The sequence below is a fragment of the Hipposideros armiger genome, unplaced genomic scaffold (genome assembly GCF_001890085.2).
Source record: "Hipposideros armiger isolate ML-2016 unplaced genomic scaffold, ASM189008v1 scaffold_16, whole genome shotgun sequence".
Taxonomy (NCBI): domain Eukaryota; kingdom Metazoa; phylum Chordata; class Mammalia; order Chiroptera; family Hipposideridae; genus Hipposideros; species Hipposideros armiger.
The window spans coordinates 3,603,656-3,626,126 of NW_017731366.1; the positions used below are offsets into that span (position 1 = coordinate 3,603,656).

General features: G+C 38.2%; 1 protein-coding gene across 7 annotated transcripts in view; it reads left to right on the forward strand.

Moving 5' to 3' along the window:
* The first annotated feature begins 16,770 nt into the window (after positions 1-16,770).
* Positions 16,771-22,471, forward strand: part of VEPH1 (ventricular zone expressed PH domain containing 1) — a 266,782-nt gene continuing 261,081 nt past the window's right edge. For 2 of the 7 annotated variants that reach the window (XM_019627273.1, XM_019627266.1), the window contains exon 1: positions 16,934-17,109. The gene's annotated coding sequence lies outside the window, so the exon portion shown is untranslated. Of the gene's footprint in view, positions 16,909-16,933; positions 17,110-21,139; positions 21,411-22,471 lie in introns of those variants that run through there. The other 5 variants (XM_019627252.1, XM_019627244.1, XM_019627261.1 and 2 more) reach the window with 5 other exon arrangements.

The following is a 22,471-nucleotide window of genomic DNA, read 5'->3' on the forward strand; positions in this document are numbered from 1 at the left end:
AAACATTCTTCAGACAAAGGAGGAGATTGGCAGCCTGGCAACTGCTGAGACTGGAGCTGGCGGCCGGTCACCCTTGCATTGAGCGTGTACTGTTGGGGCAGAGGAGGTGGGAGATAGGTAGATGTTTTTTTGTGTCTTTCTCAGTTTGATTAGACTTTTCCAAAGTGTAGCAGATGGACTTTTGGTCAAATGTGGTATATGCACACACTTTAAAAAAAATATTCTATTTTCATGAATATTAGGTAAAACAGAAATAGCACATCAAATTCATAATTTAACTAGTATTATTTCTTAGAGTGAGGTAAAGATAGCAAAAGTGAGTGAAATTAAACCAAATTTAAAGAAAAATACTACCTGTTTGACAGGACATGTGATACATGGATATGTCAAAAATCATAAAGGGATTTTCAAATGGCTGAGGTTTAGGAAAATTGGGGCTAAGGTATTTTCCTTGAGCAAGAAAGTTTCATGCAATTCAGCCTAGAATATTATTCTGCCTTAAAAAAGAAGAAAACCCTGCCCTATGTGACAACATGGATGAATCTGAAGAGCACTATACTAAGTGAAATATGCAGAAAGAGGAATACTGCATGATTTCATGCATATGAAGATTCTAAAATAGACTCGTAAAAGCAGAGAATAGAATGGCGGTTGCCAGGGGCTGGGGGCAGAGGAGAGTGAAGAGTTGTTCAATGGATACAAAGTTTCAGTTACGCAAGATAAATAAGTTCTAGAGACATGCAGTGCAGCATAGTTCTTAGAGTTAACGATACTGTATTGTGCACTTAAAAGTTTTGTTAGAAGGGAGATTTCATGTTAAGTATTCTTACCACAAAAACAAAAGCCACAGCAAAGGGGCACAGGGAACTTTTTGAGGTGATAGACATGTTATTACCTTGACTGTGGTGATAGTTTCATTAAAAGGTGTACGCATATGTACAAACCATCAAATTGTATATATTAAATGTTTGCAGGGTTTTTTTTGTATATCAGTTATTATTTATTGCTATTTAAAAATGTGTTTAACATGTTTTAAAAATGAAAAATCTAATTTATTGAAAAACATTAAGGAAAATCTAAATAATTTTGAGATTATAGCATGCTGCGGATAGGAAAAAGTAATACTATATAAATATGAATTCTCCTCAAATTAATTCTCCTCAAATATTAACTCTAAATTTCATATTCTAATCAAAATTTAGATAAAGTTTTTCATGGAAGTTATAATCTGATTCTGATGTTTACATGGAAATTCAAAGGATCAAGAATAGCCAGGATAATTTTGAAAAAGAAAAAAATGAGACATCTTGATCTACCAAATGTGGTAATTAGCACAGCTCACATAGTGATAATCCCATCAAGTCTACTACCCATCTGACATCATACATAGCTATTACAATATCATTGACTGTATTTTCTATGCTGTACTTTTTCTATGCATGTACCATGCTCTGTGTGTGTGTGTGTGTGTGTGTGTATTAGTTGACATTCAATATTATTTTATATTAGTTTCTGGTGTACAGCATAGTGGTTAGGCATTTATATAATCTATGAAGTATCCGTTTGACACCCTACATAGTCTGTATTGATTATATCCCCCACACTGTATTTCACATCCCCATGACTATTTTGTGACTACCAATTTGGACTTTCTAATCCCTTCACCTTTCTCACCCATCCCCCCAACACCCTTCTCATCTAGCAATCATCAGTTTGTTCTCTGTATCTATGAGTCTATTTCTGTTTGTTTGTTTATTTTGTTCTTTAGATTCCACATGTAAGTAAGATCATATCGTATTTGTCTTTCCCAGTCTGACTTATTTCACTTAACATAATAACTTCTACGTCCATCCATGTTGTTGCAAATGGTAGGATTTCATGCTTTATTAATGGCAAAGTAATACTCCATTGTATAAATGTACCACAGTTTCTTTATCCAATCATCTATTGATGGGCATTTCAGTTGTTTCTGTATCTTGGCTATTGTGAATAGCTCTTCTGACAGAAGTGAGGTGGTATCTCATTGTGGTTTGTATTTGCATTTCTCTGATGATTAGTGATGTTGAGCATCTTAACCATATGTCTGTTGGCCATCTGCATGTCCTCTTTGGAGAAATGTCTATACAGGTCCTCTGCCCATTTTTTAAGTTGGATTTTGTTTTTTATGATGTTAAGCTTTATAAGTTTTTGTTGTTGTTTTGTTTTGTTTTTTTGTTTGTTTGTTTTAGATTTTATTGGGGAATTGGGAAAGAGGAACAGTGTTGGGGAATTGGGGAAGGGGAACAGCCAAGTTGTTGTCCTTCAGTCTTAGTTGTGGAGGGCACAGATAGCTCAGCTCCAAGTCCAGTCTCCATCCGGCGGTGGCTGCCACACAGCTTAGGGCACCGTGTTCAATCTTAGTTGCAGGTGGGCATAGCCCACCATCACATGCGGGAGATGAACTGGTGACCTTGTTGTTAGGAGCACGTGCTCTCACCAGCTGAGCCATTCTGCCATCTGTTGGTAGCTCAGTGGCAGCTCAGCTGGGGTGCAGCTCACTGGCCCATATGGGAATCGAACTGGTGACCCTGTTGCTCAGGACTCGTGCTCTTAACCAACTGAGCCACTCTGCTAGCCCTGTATGAGTTTTTTAAAATAAATTTTGGGTATAAAACCCTTATCAGATGTCTCTTTGGCAAATAGCTTCTCCCATTCCGTAGGATGTCTTTTCATTTTGTTGATGGTTTCCTTTGTTGTTAAAAAACTGCTCAGGTTGATGTAGTTCCATATGTTTATTTTTTTCTTTTGCTTTCCTTGCCCAATGAGACATATCAGTAAAAATATTACTAAGCATAATGTCTGAGAGTTTACTTTGTTTTCTTCTAGGACAGCGGTTCTCAACCTTCCTAATGCCGCGACCCCTTAATACAGTTCCTCATGTTGTGGTGACCCCCAACCATAAAATGATTTTTGTTGGTACTCTATAACTGTAATTTTGCTACTGTTATGAATTGTAATGTAAATATCTTTTTGTTTTCCGAGGGTCTTAGGCGACCCCTGTGAAAGGGTCATTCGACCCCCAAAGGGGTCGTGACCACAGGTTGAGAACCGCTGTTCTAGGAATTTTGTAGTTTCAAGTCTTCCGTTTAAGTCTTTAATCCATTTTGAGATTATTTTTGTATATGGAGTAAGAAGGTGGTCTTTTTTTTTTTTTTGCAAGCATCTGTCCACTTTTCCCAGCAGGGAAGAGTTTCTTAAACAAGACACAAAAACACAAAACATAAAGAAAAAGATTTATAATTTTGACTATGCTAAAATCAAGATATCAAAAGACATTTGAAAATTTCATAAAGATAGTGAAATTCAAACCACAAACTCAGGAACATATTTGAAATACTCATAAATATATCTCAAAAACAACTCATATTAAAAATATATATAAACAGGGCTGGTTGAGTGGCACATTGGTTAAGAGCTGGCTTGGGATGCCAGAGGGCCCTGGTTCGGATCCCACATATGAGGGCCAGTGACATTGCCCTCCACAGCTAAGATGCTGAACAACAGCTCAACCTGGAGCTGGGCTGCCCTGAGTCACTGGCAACAGCATAGGCTGCAGCCTCTGCTTCAGTGAGTTGCCATAGGCTACCATGTGTAGCCAGCAGCCAGTGTGAGTGGCCAGCAGCCACTGTGAGTGGCCGTCCAGAAGCGGTGACTGATCTGCCTCACCCGGGAAGAGCGCAATGATGGTGCCAACTTGGGCCAGTGAAGCAACGTCCTCCACAACTAGACTGAAGAACGAAAGGACAGCAACTTGTCTGGTCCCCTTCCCCCAATTCCCAAGCACTGTTCCCATCCCCCAATAAAAATCTTAAAAAAAAAAGAAATATATATATATATATATATATATATATAAACAATTCTTATGAATCATTAAAAAAAGATAATCAAATAGAAAAATATGCAAAAGACATGAATAAGCACATCTCAGAAGAAAATATGAATGGCAAATAAATATTAAAAGATGCTCAAACTCATTAGTTATCAATAAATTTCTATTTAAAATCAGAGTAAGATACAATTTCACACTCACCAGATTGACAAAAATTTACAAGTCAAGCAATATTATCTGTTGGTGATGATGCAGAGCTAAGAACTCTCACCCACTGCAAATGAGAATGTAAATCAGGACGCCTACTTTGACAAATAAATAAGCATTTTCCAGTACAGTGGAGAATTCACATATTCTGTAACCTAACAATTTCACTTCTAAGCATATACCCAAGAGAAACACTTGCACATGTCCAGAGCAGACTCTCCATAACAGTAAAAATGGACCAAGCCAGATGCCCGTCAACAAAGAAAAGATAAAGTGGGACAAAGGCATAGTATGGAATACTATGCAACTGTAAAAAAGCAAGCCAACCACACCTTAATGGATGAATTGCAAAAACAGAATATTGAGTGAAAAACACTGAGTCACAGAAGAATATATATTATCCAATTAATATTTCAAAAACATGAAATATTTAGATAACTACATAGGTATAGAACCAAAAAGAAAAGCAAGATCCTGATGGTATACAATTTAAATAGTGCATTATTTCTGCATGGGGACAGGGAGGGGAAATTGGGAAGGGGTACACATTCTAGGTACACTTAATGTTTATTTCTGGAGCTGGGTGGTAAGTACATGAGTGTTATCATCCCTTAAATTGTATATATAAAAATATACATTACATACTCTCATTTGTATACATTGTCGAACTCACAGCTTAAAAACAAAAGACAAAATCAATTATACAGCTAACAAATATGGTAAAAATCATGAAGGTATCACTTGATTGACCAAGTAAGGGTCATTCTATGCCAGAGAGAAAAAGGAGGTGTGCCTGCAGTATATACACTGCCAAAGGTCCCAGTCATTCTTTGGGGACACCAGTGCAGACATGAATATTTGGCGCCTGGCACATAACAGATATTTAATACAGTTGGCGAAAGAAAGTAGGAAAAAAAGGAAAGAGAAAGAAAGGAAGACAGATATGGGTAGAGAGAGAAAGAAGAGAAAAGGCAGAGCAGGGAAGGGAAAGAGGCTGGCCAGCCTGGATTTGTGAATAATTGATTCTATACAATAAACAGATTCCCTGGTTTTTTGAAAAGAGTTCAGTCTTGTTTTGACTGAGGGGGAGCTCTATTCTCTTGCAGAATTTAGCCCATTGTGTCATGTGTTACTAATGACTCCACTGACAGCTCTAGTACACCACTGAGACTTGCTTGTCAAACATTAATGACTATGCCATGTTATTATAGATTTTTTTTCTGATAGAGTAATCACTACTACTTATGCGGAATGACAGAAGCTGCCTGATAGTATTTAATCTAATCTGAAAACGTTAGAAATAACCCAGCTACGTAAGACATAGAAAGAACCCAAAGGGAATTTTTTTTTTGAAAAGTCAGGACGGGAAGGGAATCATTAAGCATATTACTAAACTCTGACAGTACCTTTTGCTTTAGTTTCATGAGAATTGGGGTAGTAGATAAATGATCCAGTAGGTTGATTGCATGCTTAAATCTGCATTTTAAAAATACATGTTAAGGTTGAATAAGTATTAATATTCACAACGTATTTTTAAAGTCTAAAGGAATGATAAAATAAAAAATTTTAAAAACACCGCTTTAAAAAAATAGGACATTCATGCAGTCTTAGAAGCTTTTCTTACATCCTATCCCATCCACTTTCCATTACTCTATGCAAAGTAACATCTATCCTGAATTTTATTTATATCACCTCACAGTTTTTGTTTCTAGTGTTACATATTTGTGTATAATCCTAAACACTAAATTCTTTGTTTTTACAGATTTTTAAACTTCATATAATTACAATAACGTTGCATTTTATCCACTGACTTGTTTTTTCTACTATTCGCTGTCTGCTTTTGAGACTTGTTCTTGATATAATGTACAAGCCTATAATTTATTCATTTCCATTGCTCTTTACAATCACATTGTATGAATATCACACACCACAGACTTATGAACTTTTTCCTATTGATTAATATTTACATTGTTTCCAGTTTTTTGTTATTACGACATGATGAACTTTCTTGTACATATCTCCTGGTTCACAGGTGCAAGTTTCTCTAGGGCTATACATAGGAGTGAAATTACTGCGTTAGAGGGCGTGCACATCTGCAACTTTACTAGATAATTTTTTTCTAAACGGCTTACTAATTTGTACTCCCACCAGTATTGATTGAAAATTCCTATTGCCCATATCTTCATCTGTCATTTTTGCCACTCTTATGAGCTAGTATTCATCAAGCCCTCTGATGCACTGACTTATCCTCTTAAGTAACTGCATATGTGATTGTGTCAGTATACAAACCATACCCTTAGATCTATGCCCATGATTTGAAGTTAGTGGCCCATGTTGAATTGGGCCGTGGCCTCATTTGGACATTTATCAAAAAGCAGGGCTCAAAAAGGAGAATAGCTCTGCTGTTTTCTCAATAAAGTGCTGATTGACAAATGTGAGGAAAAAATCATGATGTTAGTGGTAGAAATGAAATATTATATTTGGCACTGTTTGGGAAATCACCCAAGTTTTGTGGGTTTCTGACTTCATAACTACAAGATATTTGGATCAAAGTATACTTACTTTAGGTGACATATGAATTCATAATCCAAGGGAAAAAGCCTCATAAAAATAACTTAACATTAAATATATCTTGCAAAAGAACCATTTAACTTGGCAAAATATTAATGAAATAAAACACATGGGTTAGATTTCCCTTATAATACACATAGGAATAAAATGTGCTCAACAAAATATGCTTTGGCTTTTGCTAAACTAGAAACATCTGAAAGTAACCTAAGAGATTTCCTTAAACCATAGCATGTTTCTGGCTATGTCCACCACTTAATTAAGTGTTGTTTTAATAATGCAGCACATTAAGCATGGGGTTGTATCCAGCCTACAAACCATTCTTTATGGGGTAGTAAAGATAAAGACAATAGTACCGACATAAAAAAAAATTTAATTTCACAGCCTTACCTTCTTAACATATGTTTCATATCAGCCTTACTACTTGTTTTCTGAAATCCCTTTTAGTTAAGAAAGTTAGCCATTGTTTCATCCTTGAAATTTTAGGTGGAAATCTATTATGATGGCTCAAGGATAAAGGAGCTAGGTAAGATGTTACCTTGGCAACTGTAATACCATTGCTTATGGAGAATCAAGTTATGTATGCGGGGAAAGCATATTAGAGTTCAAGCATGTTTCAAGGCAAGTTATTGCATTATTCCATGTCTTCACAAGGTGAACTCTTGAACCTTTACCTAACCAATCCATCTGCTGAAGACAACAACCTGGACAAGACAATTTTTTAAGTGTTTGAAGAAAATATATTTCAAAGCATCGAAAAGATAAAAGGAATGAAGTATTGGTGAGGCAAGACGTAAAGACGAATGGAAGCCAAGGGAGGTAAACCTGGCTGTGGGGCCCATTTTTTTCCCGGTGGGCTTTTGCCGATTCAAAAAGGAACCTGAAAGTGTAAGAGGCCAAGAAGCTGAGCATTACTTTGCACAGAGAAAAGGGAATAAGCATTAGAGTCTAAGACCTATCAGAAGGGAAGGGGACTTGTAGAAGTGCCTGTGGAAATCCTGAAGGGCTACACCCTAGGGACAGGGTAAGCTAGAAACAGAGGGAACAAAGCTCAGTTTCAATTTTTCTCAATACCTAAAACTGGACTGAGGTGACAGCAAGGCTAATGCACAAACAAATATACATTTTCTTACTAGAACAAGACACACTGAGCCTCAAATTATTCTTACAATCACTTTTACAAATGTGATGTCCAATTGCACACAAACACACACACACACACACACACACTCACTCACACACTCATATACACATAAATAACCAAGCATCCAAGGAAACAACAGAATATAAATAAAAACAAGAGGGGAAAACCCTTTAAATAATACATGATATATAATTTCCAAGATTACTGATGAGAAAAGAGGAATTTAAAATAATCAAAACCAAAGGAAGAAAAAGAGAGAAAGAATCATAGAACAAATAGAAAACAAATACTAAGATGATACATTTAAATCCAAATATGGAAGTAATTAGATTAAATGAAAATGGTCTAAGGGTTGTAATTAAAAGACAAAAGTGATTGGGGGTGGGGGAACAAATGATGCAAAAAAGAGACATATCCAAAGCATAAGGATAAAGAGACTGAAATTAAGAGATAGAACATGCAAATATCAATCAAAAGAGACTTCATAGTTATATTATTATCAGACAAAACAGACTTTAAAAGAAAAGCTTTAATATAAGTAAGGGATGCTTCATAATAACAAAAGTTTCTATCCACCAGAAAGAATATGACAATTCTAACTTTCTATCCAAGTAAACAGAATCTCACGATAGCTATAATTACAAAATAGAACTTTAAAATAGAAAAAAAGAGAAAAGGACAATTCCAAACCCTATCAGGAAATTGTAACACACCTCGAAATATCTAATTTAAAAAGACATATAAAAGTAATATAGGGCCGGCCGAGTGGCTCAGTTGGTTAAGAGCTCGCTCAAGAGTTTGAGCTCTGAGCAACAGCNGTTCGAGTCCAGCCCGAGCTGAGCAGCCGCTGAGCTGCCAACAGGCAGCAGGATGGCTCAGCTAAAAAAAAAAAAAAAAAGTAATATAACATTTAGAAAACTAATTTGCAAACTTCATCTAATGTATGTAAATAGAACACTGAATCCAACACACAGGCATTTTTTTAATTGACCACATACTGAGACATAAAACAAATTTTGCAATATATTAAAGGATTGAATAGAGTGTATTCTCTGCCCACAGTGGGGGAATAAAACAGCAACTAAAAAAATTTCTAAGTGTTTGGAAATTAAACAATAGACTTCTAAAAAATTCACAGGTCAAAGAAGTCATGATGAAAATAGAACATATTTTGACCTCAATGATAATGAAAATATAACATATTAAAACTTATGAATGACAGCTCAAGCTACATTTAAAAGGAAATTTATAATTTTAAATCCAAATATGAAGAAGGAAAGAAGGTTGAAAATCAATAGCCTCAAACTCCAACTCAGGAAAATAGAAAAAGAACAGCAAAATAAACCCATAGAAAGTAGAAGGAAGGAAGTAATAAAGATAAGAGCATAAAACCTATAAACACAATTTTAAGAATATTTTTAAGAAAAGTAAAAAAATATATTAGTAAGCTGAATAGTTATTCCAAAAGGCTATGGGAAAAACGTAAACCCAATAAAATTTATAAAAAAGAAGCAATGGAGAAAAATCAGAAGATAATAAAATGGAAACTAAAAACAAAAATGGGAGTGACCAACAAAACAATCTGGTTCTTTGAAATGACTAATGGCCAGATGGGTAAAAAAAAAATCAGAGGAGGTACAAATTAATAAAAAAAAAAAGTAAGAAGTATATGAATTGGGGTGGGAGGGGCAATGAAGAAAACTGTCCTTATTTAGAGATGATAAAATTATCTACATTCAAGAGATTACACACTTTTAAAACTAATATAGGATCAAGAATGCTGTGGATATAAGATCAATATACAAAAATCTTTACGTTTCCCTCACACTAGGAATAATAAAATAGAAAATGTAATTTTAAAAAATCTTAAAAAAAATACAACAGCAGCTAAATTATAAAGTGCCTAGGAACAAACCCTATAAGTATGTGCATGAACTTTATAAAAAATAGGTAATTGTTTATTGAAGAACATAAAAGAAGACTTAAATATTTTACCTTGCTCATGAATTAAATAAATCAACATTAAAAAGATATCAGCACTTCCCAAATAATCTATATGTAATTCATTACAATCCATACAAATCTAATTGCAATTCTAATCAGCATCTCAAATTGATTTCTATTAAATGATTAATTGAGTCTAAAATTTATGTGGTCAAAGAATTGTAAAGGTCAAAGAACCTCTAAGATAATGTCAAAGAGAAAGAACAAAGAAGGAGTACTCTTTCTATACAATTAAAAAGTTCAAATCAGTAAAACAGTGTATTGGCCCAGAGGAAAACAAATATATCAATGGAACAGAACAGGGACTCCTGAAATAGAACCAAACATATATGTAAACTTGGAATATAACAGATCATATTGGCATCATAAATCATACATCACCTGTATGTAGCAATGGGTAAGGAGCAGACCAAAAAATTGTATTAGAAAAATATCATATATATAAAACCAGATTCTGACCTCATATTACAAATACAAAATAAATTTTGCATTAAAACCTAAACATGAAAAACATCTACCTATTTAAGAAAAAATATAAAAGAATCATCTATCTTTATGAACTCGGGTAGTGAAAGCTTTCTTAAATAAGAAATAAAAAATATAAACCATAAAAGGAAAGATATATTTTCTAAAAGCTAAAACCTTCCATTTTAATTTACTGCTTTGTTTTTGAGATGAACAAAAGTTGAAATTGCCCAAATTCCCATTATTGAATAAATTATGGTATATCCATACAGTGGAATAATATGCAACTTTAAAAAGAATGAGTAAGTGCTCTACATGCTGGTATGGAAAAAGCACTAAGATATATTATTAAGTGATTAAAGTAATATGCAGAATTGTGTATATATAGCAAACTGCCATTTATGTAAAGTTGAGTAAATAAAAAATATATTTATGTTTGTATTTGAATTAAGAAACTTTGGAAAGATACCGGTACATGTTATTTCTTGCAGCAGAAGTTTAGGCAGGAACTAAGTAGAAAGGGGTTGGGTTTGAGAGTATCTTTTCACTATATATTTTTTTCTTTGAACTATGTGAGTATATTACTTTATTGAATTTTAAATTAAAACTTATCTATAGCAACTACCTGCCCCAAAACAAAGGTGAAACATACATTAAATGTAATTGCAACATATGTATTGTAGCTGATGAAAGCCTTAGTATCTATAGTATTTATATAAAATTCTCAAATAAGTAAGAAAAAGATACTTCATATAAATCCATGAGAAGAATATGAGACTAAACAGACATTTAACAATAGAGGAATTACAAATATATTCAGAACTTAAAATATGTTTAATTTTATCACTTATCTGGAAAGGCAAATTAATACCAGAAAGATATCATTTTTATCCAACAGGCCGAATTAAAGAATCTTTTTTGAGTGTTTTCAGGTATGTGACAAAAGTGTGGCCTTCTTGTGGGAGTATTGGTTAGGATTGACAGTTCGAAGTGTAATTTGGCATTATTGAGTGAAATAAAACATGTGCATACCCTACAACCCAGAAATGTTACTTCCGATACGTATCCTAGACAAATTCCTGCAACTGTGCACCAGGAAGCACTTATAAAGATGTTCCTTTTGGTGTGTATTTAACAAACTCTCCTGTAGCACTTACTACATTCCAGTCCTGGTTCTAAGCGCTTTACAAATATTACCTCAGATAATCCTCATAACAACTCCAGGTACAATTAATACCCTTGCCTTCCAGATTAAAAAAAAAAATCTGACATGCAAAAAAGGTTAAGATTGTGGCCCAAAGCCATGTAGCTAGTAAATGGTAGGTTGGCTGTGAACTACGCCCAGCAGCCTAGGCGGAGTGCATTCTTTCAACCCAAACAATACAGTGTTTCTGAGTAAAATCCTGCATACCACTTACAACCTCTTCAGTAGAGGAACTGATAAATAGAATGTGCCATATTCATAGGATATATAGATTTATAGAACTATAGATATTTAAGATATTTATAATGTGTATATGAATACTTAGCTCTCAAAGCATCTTACTGTGAAATGAAATAAATTTTCTGAAAGCATTTGTATACAATTAGTATTATTTATTTCTCAAGTGTTTTATACAGTGTACCTATGAAGCTATCTGGGCTTCAAGTTTTCTTCATGTGAATGTTTTTAACTGTAACTCCAATATTTAAATAAGTACATATAGGGATATTCTGGCTCTCTATTTTTTTCTTGAATGAGCTTTGACAGCTTTTGTCCTTCAGGGAATTTCTCCATTTCATCTAAGTTGTCAAATTTTTTGGCATAAAATTTCCATAATCTCCTTTTAATGTTATCTGTAGAATCTGTAGTGATGTCAACTCTTTTATTCCTTATATTGGTAATTTGTATCTTCTCTTTGTTTTCCCAATTGGTCTGATTAAAGTTTTGTTGTTGTTGTTGTTTTTTTTCAGTAAAAGGATATGCCTCCTTTCTCCCTTTTTACCACTACTGGGAAAATAAAAATTAAAAAAAAATTTTTACCAGCTTAACAAGTAAATAATTCTGTCTCAGCCAAATAGATTTCTTTGTTATATATCCCTTTGTTTCTGTATCAGAATTCTTTTCAATTATAGAATTATTATTCTATTGGTGCTTTTATAAAGGAAGCCTGCATTCATGAAATTTATATTGAATTCCTCCTTTGTGCCAAATAGTAGACTGGAGCTGGAGTTCCTCAGATATTTAAAACCTCATCCCAGCCCAGAAGGGTGTGTCAGCTATTAATAGTAGGAGAGAATGAGGATAATATGGTAGAAGCCTGTACAAGGTGCCCTGTGGAAACAAAAGAAGATACAATCATCTCTACTTGACACAGGAATCCTTCCAGAGAGGAAGGGGTAAGAATCATGGCTGGCATTTTATGAACAGACCAGGGTGTTACAGGTAGAGGGATTGGCAGGTGCAAGGCATAGAAGAACAGGGGAGACTACTATTGGTATTTTCAGTTGCAAGAAACAGAAGCAGTTTCTGGTTGATTAAACAGAAATGGATTTTACTGAAGATCCATATTGGGAGTTCACAGAATGCTGGGAGGACAGGAGGGTCAGCACCACACTGCAGAACAAGCTTACTGAGGAAGCCCTTCTGGCTCCTGCGCTGGGCACTGTGGGAAACCCCCTCTGCCCTGGCCCTACAGGGGCCAGTGTGGAGCCAGGACTGTGACCCTTGCAACCATTTCTGCCCCCGAAAGATGGATATCTCTACTCCCATCCTCAGTGACAAAGCGGGTCCTACACAGTTCTGCTTCATCAGGTTGTTTACTTCTAAATTCCAGTCTTGCGTGGAGAGTCCGAGTGAGTTTAAACCACCTTCTCTTACTTATTCAGTTTACTGAACAACGTAGGCCCATCCTATGTGCTGTCCACCATGTTGAACTCCAGGAAATCAACAGAACTCATAATGTCCCTGCCCTCATGAAATTCATATTTTTGGAGAGGTACTGATGGAGAAGAGTAACAAAAACAGAAATAAGTAAATATATGGTATGTCAGATGGCCGTAATTGCTAGAGACAAAAATGAGCAGGAAATGAGCCATGAGCCATGCAGAGGCAGGGGGGCAGGGAGTGTCGCTGTTTCATAGAGTAATCAGGGAGAGCATCACTGCTAAGATGATGTATGGGTTAAGATATGAAGGAAGGAAAGGAGCAAGCAGTATGGACCTTTGGGGATAGAGCCTCCCAGGCAGAGGAGACGGCAGATGCAAAGGCCCTCTGGAGGAAATACATCTACTGTGTCCATGGAATGGCAAGGAAACTCCATGTAGCTGGAGCAGAGAGAGCAAAAACAAGAATGACAAAAGATGAAGCCGAAAACATGGAGGGAGAAGGGGGAAGCTGTGTCACAGAGGGCTTTGCTGATTATTGAAAGGACTTTGGCTCTGACATGGGGTGAGATGGAAAGCCATTCCATTGCAGGGTGTTGAGCAGCAGGGAGTCAGGTTTGATTTGGTTTTTCTGCATGGAATTATCTGGGTATTCTGTTAAGACTATATTTTAACAAGACGAGAACGGAAGCCAGCGAGCTATTGCAATAATCCAAGTGAGACATGAGATGATGGTGTTTTGATCACAGTAGTAGTGGTTAATGACACGGAAAGGTGATAGGCTCCTGGATAGAGTCTGAAGGTGCTGACCTCAGTACACAGGGCTGTGTGCGCATAAGTGATGGAAGCAAAGCTGCAGAGGAAGGTGGGGGCCACAGCATGAAGTCCTTTGTGTGCCAAGCCAAGGGGTTTGCATTTCACACTCAGGCAACAGGTTGCCACTTACTCATTTTAAGTAGAAAAGTCCCATATCATATTTTGTTTTAGAAAGCTGATTTGGTGGCAGAGTTGAAGGGGCCATGCTGGAGGCAGTGAGACCTGCTAGGAGACTCCTGTCAACACCCTGACAAGACAGGATGAGGAACTTGCCAGAAACAATGACTATCTAGCTATCACAGTGGAGAGATGGGAAATATGGTCATGTATTAGTTTTCTATTGCTGTGTAACAAATTACCATAAACTTAGTGGCTTAAAATGATACACATTTATTATTTCAGACTTTCTGTGTGGTCAGGAGTTCAGGCATGGCTTAGGTGAACACCAGCAAATGAATCATCGAGGGTCACCTTAGGATATCTCCACCACAGACCATAAAGAATGTTGAGGACAGAGAATGGGCAGGACCTGGGATGTGATAGGATCATTGAATGCACGTGGAAAGAGGAGGGAGAAAAATATGGGATGATGCTCAGATGCTCAGTTTGTGTGATGGGTGGAGAGTAAGGGCATGTCACCAAGATAAAAAGCACAGAAGGAGGAACTAGCTTGGGAAAGAATCTTGTCTATTTTGGGTGTCAAAGATATTACTTTCACTGTCATATTTCTTATCATAGTATTATTTATTATAATGAAACAAACCAAATAAACCTTAGCCACAGGACTCTAGTCCCCTGTTCTTTAAAAAAACAAACAAACAAACCAACAAACAAAAAAGCAGCGTGACTCTCACAGTTAAAGCAGCCACATGCTATTCTGTTGAGCTAAAAGAGAGTTCCTGGATGTCGGAGTTTTTCTGTGTGTGTCATGGGCTCTTGCAAAGCTGGGAAGCTGAACACAGAAATGGTGTGTGACTGAAGGTGGTCACTGGTTTCAGATTAAGAAAACTTCCTTACAGAAAATGAAATCCAGGAATCCTCAGTGTTTATATGTAAGCTACCCATTTAAAGTTGCTTTAGAATTTATACGTTTGCTGTAAAGGAAGCATCTTAGTCTGACTTTGTGGTCAGAGAGAATGTTCTTTACTTCATATTTACCAAGAGTGGGGTGTGGGGGGGGGGGAGCTGTGCAAGCATCGGCAGGAGGGAGGGAGAGATAAAGATAGAGCAATAGTCTGTGAAATTAATCACCCAAAGGAATTTATGAAAATTGTACATGCACGGATAGAGTCCATGATCAGGTTTACTGAGGTCAAACAGTGTGAGCTAGGAGCCACCACGCAAGTCTAGGTAGCTGACCCAGAAGTAGGTAGGGGAGCTGAACATGTAGTTCGTGAAGAAGAATTAATTTAAAAAGTCCCGCTTTCAGGTACACTCAATGACGGCTTTCTTTCCCAGGCCTTTCCTGCCTCTCCTGGTTGTCTGTGGAAGCCTGTGGCTATCATTAAAGGGACCCATTTGTCATAGATGGTTCCGAACGAGTCTCCTGGTCCACTTTGTTTGCAAGGAGCCGCCCTGTGGAGACTCAGCAGAGCCCTCCCACAGACTTGAGTTTGGCTGGTTCTGTCGGGTAGAATCTTTTAATGACAAATGGCAGAAAACCCAATCTAAAATCACTTAAGCTGTTAAGGAATTGGCTTATGTGAAGGATGGATCTTGTCAACTTCAGGGCAAGCTGGTTTAAGGGACCCAAATGCAGTCACTAAGATTTGGTTGCTTGGTGGCAAGACGGCAAGAGCATCCAACCCTTACATCTTCTTGTCATCAAGTCCAGCAGGAATCACTCTGTCCCACCAAAGCCAAAGACTCATTTTTGTCATGATTTTCATTGGGCTGGGAGGAGTCACACACCTCCCCTAGATTAATCACTATGGGCAGGGGAATGCAATTTCTCTGACTGACTAAGACCCACCCATCTATGCGAGTCAAGTCTGCCTAAAGAACATTGCTTCCCAACGGTAACTTGGGTAGAGTTTTTACCAGAAATAGGATACATGGATGTTGGGGGGTAAACACAGGAGAAAGTCCTCTCTACCCTATGAGTATGCCTCTTAATTGACAGAAATATTGATATTTCCAGTGTGTACACCTTACTCTCTCTTCCCCACTGCACTCACCCTTAGTTTGACTGAAAGCTAGCTAGGAATGGCTCAGAAATATTCCATTGCCTTATGTGTAGGCCAAACCTCAGATCAATAAGGGGAGAGAGCCCATGTCATACACTGAAAATGGGAGAGAAGAGCCTCCAGATATACCAGTCCACTGGGTACCACCAATTAATTTATGCATTAGAGGTTTGAAGAGCATTCTTCTTAAAAGAGAGAGAGATGTAAGGAGATGTAATACTGCTTGTAAGGGATCCCCAGTGTATTACGCCTGAGAAGAGGAGTTCTATATTTGGATGGTAAAAGGAAGTGAATTAGCAATTTGGATGGGACGAGAAGGAGCAGCGCTGACCTGGAAAAATCCCTCATGCTATTAGGGGTGCCTCATTAAGCTGTTCAGTGTTTCCCTGGCAGTACCAATAGCATAGTTAGGCTTTTTGCTCCTTTAGCCATTTTGCTTCTCTTGTGGTATTTTTCTTCTATTGCATGTGGCTTACATACTATCTCATTTCCTGGCTGCCGTCTCTCCATCCCTCCCCAAGCCTTTTCACTGATGCCTGCCTGATAAAAGGCTCCACATCTGATATGAACCTAAAACTTCCTTGATTCCTTAAAGTGGGTTATTCATTAACAGAAGCTAAATTACTGGTTCTTGGTCTGATCTTCTCATTCTTTCAAACGGCTGATCTGCTCGGAGAAACTTCTGTAAATCTACTGTAAAAATAAACGAGGCTTTGTGCCCATTGTTAGCTCTCAGCAGAAGTTTGGGAGAGAGAGAAGTTACTCATTTGCCCGGATTCCACACGGTGAGTCCAGGGGAGGGAATCAAGTGTACCACAGGCTTGACAAGCGCCACCAGGAAGCCCGGCGGCTTGCCAACAGGACAGGACGGGCAGGCGCTCCCGGGCGGCCTCTGAGCATGGTCCTGGGTGGCAGAGGAATTGCTCTAAAGATCAAGCATGTTGCCTTCTCTTTCCTATGATGGCCAGAGTTTCCTGTGCTGAGAGGTATGGCTATCCTCTTTCTTGTCCTTTTGTTCAGCAAAAACAAAAGCTAATTTAAATAAATGTCAGGAGCTGCAGTGAGGAAAACAGGAGGCTGCGATAGCAAGCAGGGCAGAGAAACTTCCAGGGGCTGGCTGATTATGCAGATAAAGCACATTTGGGAGTTGTGCGTCTAGCCACGTATGCATGCTTTTCAGTTATTAGGGTAAAAAAAAGCCACCTCTCTGAGGGTTATTAAAACATGTCTCCAGGCCTCAGGAGCAGCAAACCGTGCTTCTTTGTGCATTTTTGGTTTATATGCATTTTTGTTTTACTCCATAATAGCCTAGGCTCATTTCTAGTTCATAATTTGTTTACCTCAAGAAACATTTTGCAACCAGCAAAGAAACTGCCGCTGCCTATGATTTTCAAAGAAAATTCAACAGCATCATTACAGTCACTGGGCTGGACAGTCACCATTACTGTTTGCTGTTGCTATCATGTTTTCTTTTGATAGTTCAGATATCTCAGAAATCATAATTGAATCTAACCACTTTTTTGTTCTTTCAAGTATGTATTGAAATTGCTATAGCAATTGACTGTTGCATTTCTTGACATTTACATATGTTTTCAATTTAAAGAATAAGAAAAAATACTTAAGGCATTATCTGAATTGGTCATGCAGTTGCTTTAGTATATGGAATTGAAATGTAAATAAAGATATATTTAACGTAGAATTTTCCTTGTAATTTGAGAGTTTGGGTATGCTTTCTGGAAAAACAAACGTACCAAATTTGAATTAAAAATTGCTAGTAAGATTTATATCAATTCCAGAGCAAATATGACCTGCCAAGTCCAACTTTACAGGTGAAAATGGATACACTATGAAATCATTGTGACAGATCACAAATTCTTGGTTTAGAAAGTTGCTTAGACTTGAAGATGTTTCCCTCATTCCTGATGAAGAAAAAATGTTTCCTATCTCTTTTTATTTCAATAAGTTGCAATGCATATTCAAAATTAAATATGGTTTTTGAGTTCTTGCCTAAACAGGTTACCAAACCTATTTTTTATATGTGCTTATGGTAACAAGCCTGCTACAAATGTAGACTCGATGAGTCCTAGTGAAAAGACCAAGGGCTGAGTTCCTTAGCATCATTTGGAATAACTCAGCCTCAGAGGCTTTTAGTAGAAGTGAAGTGTAGCAACATGTCCTGGCAGAGGAAACTGAGAGACGCCTAGGGAACAATAGACTTCTTGTGGGAAGGGCTGAAATGTATGCAGCCAATTCCCATGGGAACTCCTGTAGCTCTTTCATACTGTGTGAAAAAGATGCTCCTTGAAAAGAATCTTTAATCCTTTCTTTCAAGGGAAAAATCTATCTGAGAACGGTATCGAAAGTTTCTAGACCCCAAATAGATGTAAGTCCATGGGCATTTTTAATACAGGTGAATAACATGCTTTTTTTTTTTTAATGGACAGCAGTGTTGTCCAAAGCCGAATGTAAATAAATATGGTTATTCTAGAAGTGAAGAAACCAGAGAATATCCTAACCTGGAGTTGGAAGTTAGAGGCTAATTTCCTCAGAAAAAAAATTGGCTTCCTGAGATTTCCTGTATTTTCATTTAGCAGAATCTACTGACGCATAGTAGAGTAAACCAGCAATGTTTTATTAGCATCCATTGAGTGTAGGTCACCTTAAAAAGTCATGAAGAACTTTTTCCCTCCAGTGTTCTGGAGGGAATTACACATTCCCTCCTCGCTGTTACTGTTTAGCCATGGTGGGGGTGGCGTCAGAGTAAGGCTTTCTCTCCAGGGAACAAGATAAGTTTGCCAAAAAATCAATAGGGGCACTTTCAAGATAGTGCATGAACTACCCAGATTTACAATTGGGGAAGAGTACAACTGGGATGTAAATATGACACAAATGGGAAAGTCCTAGGCGTTTGTAATGCTGTGCACCCAATGTTAGGTAGCAATATAGCAGTGCATTCATTTTTAGGGATGGCATGGGGACATGGTAACAGGAGAGTGACCTCTAAGAATATACAGGATATTAAGGATATGATTGCTGTCACTTCTTGTATAGTTGCCAGGTTCTGTTTTATATGCTTTACATAATCTCATTAAACCTCCCAACAACCCATATCATAATCCTCAGGTGCAAATAAGGAACCTGAGGCCCAGGAAAAATAATTAATCTGCCCAGGTTCACACCGCAGGCAGTGGCGAAGCTAGCCCAGTTGCATCCAGGCTCCCACACTCTAACCACTTGGCTCTTCTTACTGGAATCCCATAGTGTCCAAGTTGGGACCCTATATGCCTTTAAAAATGTAAGAAAATTGGATAAAATCTAGTAATAAGAACCACTAATAGTGAATAAAGGATAATGAAGAGGGAAGGCTAAAGAAACAGTCTATTTCATTAAAAGAGGAGATATCATCTGTAAGCCAGAAAATTAGTAATAAAAGAATACACCTACTCACAGATGACCATATTCTCTATTTTTATAAAAGAAACTCTTCAAGGGGATTTTTTTCCATGTGTAGATGGCATAAAAGTGTCATTGATCACCAAATGTCTAGGAAGACTTATGAGGTCCTTCTTCTGGAGCATATGGCCTGGTTCAATGTCAATGTCAGGTGTATGGCCATCTGACTACACACCTTTGTGGGGTAGCACTCGGCGGTGGGGGGGGGCGGGGAGTCACAATGTCCACATCTTAGTGACCACACCACACAGATGGGTTTATCTGCAGCACAGCTTCCTGTACACTTTCCCAGCAGAGAGGGCATTTGATGGGCAGTTGACCTACCCCAGGAACAGACAAAATAAGGGGAGAGAATAATACAGTTTAAAAACATGTTTTATTAAATGCACTGTTAGCTGTTGAAAGGAGGCTTTCAGTACCTTTTTCTACTTTGGGGTGTCAATAGATCAAGCAGGATAAAAGTTTTCTATGCAATTCTGAAAGCACAAAACTGCTCTGTCTGGTCCAAGTGGATTTTTATAAAGAAACTTCCAGCAAATACAGTGGGGAAAAAGAGGGTAACATCATTGATAGGTTCTTAGAAACTCTGACTTTAAACAAAACAAGTTAGAATGAAACCAATTTTACCATAGGCTAATTGATAAAAACAAAAGTTAAGTTCCTATGGCATATTTCTGGTCATAAAAAAAATACCAAACTTTTTAATAAAGACCCAAAATACTTCTAATAGTAAACATTGAAATAAATGTGAGCTATACATACATTTAAGAGAGATTAATAAAAACAGGTCAGATGATTATCTTCCAACCGCTTACTCCAGTTCAGGGTCTTGGTGGCCAGAGCCCATCCCTGCTCTGTGACTCAGGGCACCAGGCAGGAGCCACCCTGGACAGGACGCCCTTCCATGAGGGGGTGCTCTCACACCCATGCCACACTCACTCAGGCTGGGACCATGTAGACACGCCCGTGCACCTGACTGCAGCTCTTTGGAATGTGGGGGGAAACCGAGGCACCCAGAGATTAAACCACACAGTGCAAGCTCCACACAGACAATGGCCCCAGTCGGGAATCGATTTTTTTTTTCTCTCATCAATTATATAACGAGACGTTACATGTTGAACGAAAGGACGTTATTCGAGACCCTGCTGTATGCATTTTTGTTGAGCCAGTTTGTTCCGTTTATTAGCGACTTCCTGCATCCTTAAATTTTCAACAATATTTATCTAGAGGCAGAACAAGCGGGTCGCTTCTTTAGGAGCTGTGGCTCTTGCTGGACAAACACGCAGTGTTTCCAACTGTGTATGTGAAATCCCTAGAGGAAGGGAAGCGTTAATTAAGTTACAGTTCTCGCTTCCCCAGGCTTTGTGAGATGGCTCCCAGTAGCCATTCCAGTCACCTGCTTGAGTTCCTGTTGAAAGTGTATTTCCTGTGTGCTGTTCCCCCCTTGCCCCCCCCCCCCATTCTTCCCAGGGAAAGTATAGATTTTCATGAACACAGGGAGTTTTGTTTTCTCTGTTAAAAACAACTCTACTTTACTGGAGCAGGCTTTATGTTTCACCCCAGGAAACAGAGCTTTTCACTCAGAGGTAACTCTCTCTCCGCTGGGTGAGGCGCGGCGTGTCACCTGACCAGCCCTGGAGCTGCCGGTGGCATCAGGCTGCATTCCTTGAATTCTTTCACCCGGCACCAGCACCAGCAATGAACAACTTCAGGTTCACTGAGCTGAGTGGATTCGGCTCGCTGTGCCCTTGGAGTCCGCTGCCGGAATCTCCCGCCCAGTCTCAAAACATACAGCTGAGTAACAGCAAGCCTGCTTTTGAGGAGTAGCACGCAGGTAAACTGAGCTTGTGGGGAGAGCTGTGACTCCCTTGAAAGGTGTCATGCTGGGTGCAGAATCATGTCTCTTTTTGTGGTGTCTGTTTCTCCTTACAGAAACCTGACGTGTCAACCAATACCTGCTTTAAAAAAGAAATATATATACTAAATAATGAGAATGTGGGCTTCAGGTTAGGGTCCCTTAAAGATTACAAAAAAGAAATTACGAGAGTGAAAGTTGGGAAGAAGAAAGAATTTTATAGGCCAGTTTTTTGTCATTCAAAAAAGTATGCAATTTGGAGGCTGACCTACTTGGATGTGAAACTTGGCTCTGTGTGTAACCTCGGACACAATATTGAGCCTCACCAGCCCTGTTTCCTCTTTGGTGATAATATCTACCTGCAGGGTCGATGGTAGAACTGAGAGAAGAAAGTGTCTAGCAAAAAGCTTGGTGCATAAAAAGTTTCCGAGTGTGCACATGGGTGTGCCTATGTGTGTGCACATGGGTGTGCTTGTGTGTGGGAGCGGTGGGTGCATCTGTATACATGCATATAGGCCACAGGACTATGACTTTCATAAGGGAGGGGGGTGAGTGTCTCAGAAGATGAGGTTGAATTTGATCTGGCTGTGACCTTCTCTGCTGTTGCAAAGAGACCAGCAGAAGAAGCCAGACACCTGAGCAAAACACAGACCAGAACTGCTGAAAAATAAATAACGTGCCTTGCTGATCTTTGTCAAGGGCAGTCTAGTGTGGCATGTGAGATGCTCTTTAAATGAGGACTGATGGGAAGGGAGGCAGTTTAATCATTATCAAATACCATCATGGGTACAACTGTACCCAACCCTGAGAGGGCTTTGTCCTGAGAGACCAACTGCCGTCAACCCTGACTCCGCAGCTTGCACTCCAGGTGCCCCTGGGCTGGTTATTTTCCTCCCTGAACATCAGTTTTTCATTGCATGGAATTGTCATGAGAATTAAGTGACTCAGGACTTGGGAAGTTCTTGGAGTAGTGCCTGACACATGGCAAGCACCCGCTAAACATTAGCTGTTCATGTCATTATTTTACAAAGAGCTCTTTT